Genomic DNA, 1,946 nt, shown 5'->3' with positions numbered 1-1,946 from the left:
CTTCCAGATCACCATACCACACTACCACGGCCCCATTACTAGCGATAAAGCGTAACACCTCCCAATTCACCTTGATCCGTTCTACGTTCCACTGAACGAACATATTTCCATGCCAAACAAGTCACAATATCGGACCAAATAATGACCATCCCTGGGTGACCAGCCATGACCCTTAATCAGTCATACATAATGTCCAGAACCAAAACCCTGGAAGTGAGGACCCCCAAATCATCACCCCCTGCGTGAATCAATAAAACATCCAGGATTCTATCCAAACTTACATGAAAATAAAATTCTGGAACCAACCTGGACGAGAGCATTCCACTAACCCCCATCCACCTGACCGTTGCCGCATCCTGTTTTAACCCAAGCTGATGGTCTGATGTCAGCACGTAAAGCTCCCCACACCATGTAAAAGTGTCCAAACACCCACACTAACAGCGGACCATGTGCAAAAGACAAAACAACCGAAATTGTAGTTTTCAACCCCGCATGCGAACCTCTTCACCACTGTTAAACATCCAGCATTCCTGTACAGACATATGATGTAAAACATAATGATTCCCATCTCCCAATCTTGCGCAGTGCCATTGCACTGAGGCCCCATCTGGCTGCATCCGTCGTTGCCTCTATACGAAATGAATGGAACTCGAATTTAGAATCATCCATTCCAATTGAACCTAAGCACCTCTTGAATATGGATATGAACTGAAATTTAGACAAAGCTGATCCTTCCTGATGAATCAACAAAGAACCCCCAGCACCGCCTCTTACCACCAAAAATTTGAGACGTTCTATTTACCGGGCATTCCGTTAATCCTTCCACCGCCCACAGTTCCACCATACAACCCCTGCTATAGATATCTGTCTTTGACCTCCAAAGTATACAATGGATTACCCCAGCTTCACATACCACATCACGGAATTGCAAACTCCCTTGATAACCACAATTCTTATCCACTAATTCGCTTTTACGAAACACGCCAAAGAAAGCTAAACTAAAAGCCATCCGAAACAACGTTTCATATGTAGACTGACACACATTTTCCAATGCTACTAACATTCTACCCAGCATATGAATTGAGATTGGATGCCTTCAATCCCGAACGCCCTTCCTTTCCTGTACCCCTTCAGTGCTTGTCGTATCACAAAAGTCTTGATAACGTCTTTCATGCCAGACAATTTGAACAAGAATGCCAATGCTGTCATTCGCCCATTCAGCTCCAACACCGACACCCCTTCCTCACATGACCGGCCGATCATGTACAACAGCAAATCCACTCTATCTTCATCAGACTGACAACTCCCTGTACTCGCTTCTAGCCTATACCAATAGTCCCACACAGAATTATAACGATGCCACGTCCCAGGAGACATCAATGCCTCAATGAACCTCATTGCTGATCCGACACCAGATTACATAAGCCCTCTGGCCAATGTGTTCCATGCTGCTCTGACTCCAGAGCCAGAGTCCGAAATAGACCCCACTGAAAGCGAGAAATTACATCAGCAATGAAATTTTTGACTCCTGAGACATGCTTCACCCTGAACCATACATTCAAATGCAAGCATCAAAGTAGTAAATGACGCATCAAGTTCACCACGGGGGGGGGGGAGAATGCGCTGACAAGTGATTAATAATCTGCACTACGCTCATATCATGACACAAAGACCACACACAATAGGAAATGGCTCTAAGACCACTAAATTCTTTGTCAGCCCATTGATACTGTCTCTGCCCCCTAATCCCCCCCTTTTATACCTGATCCCCTTAACCAATCAAATGGCCCCATTCACGCCCCCTTCTACTAATACACCACCATAATTTGAAAAGAAACCCCTCCTATTCACCATTTTAGATCCTGACCCCCCTCCTAAACCTCTATTTTAGTTTATCCTTGCATTGGGGTCGGGTTTTTGATGAAACTCTGACTTTTTTTGCCCTA

Source organism: Dendrobates tinctorius, unplaced genomic scaffold (assembly GCF_039654945.1).
Source record: "Dendrobates tinctorius isolate UK_male_01 unplaced genomic scaffold, ASM3965494v1 ptg000151l, whole genome shotgun sequence".
In the NCBI taxonomy this organism is placed as follows: Eukaryota; Metazoa; Chordata; class Amphibia; order Anura; family Dendrobatidae; genus Dendrobates; species Dendrobates tinctorius.
Note: the sequence above shows the minus strand (reverse complement) of the source record.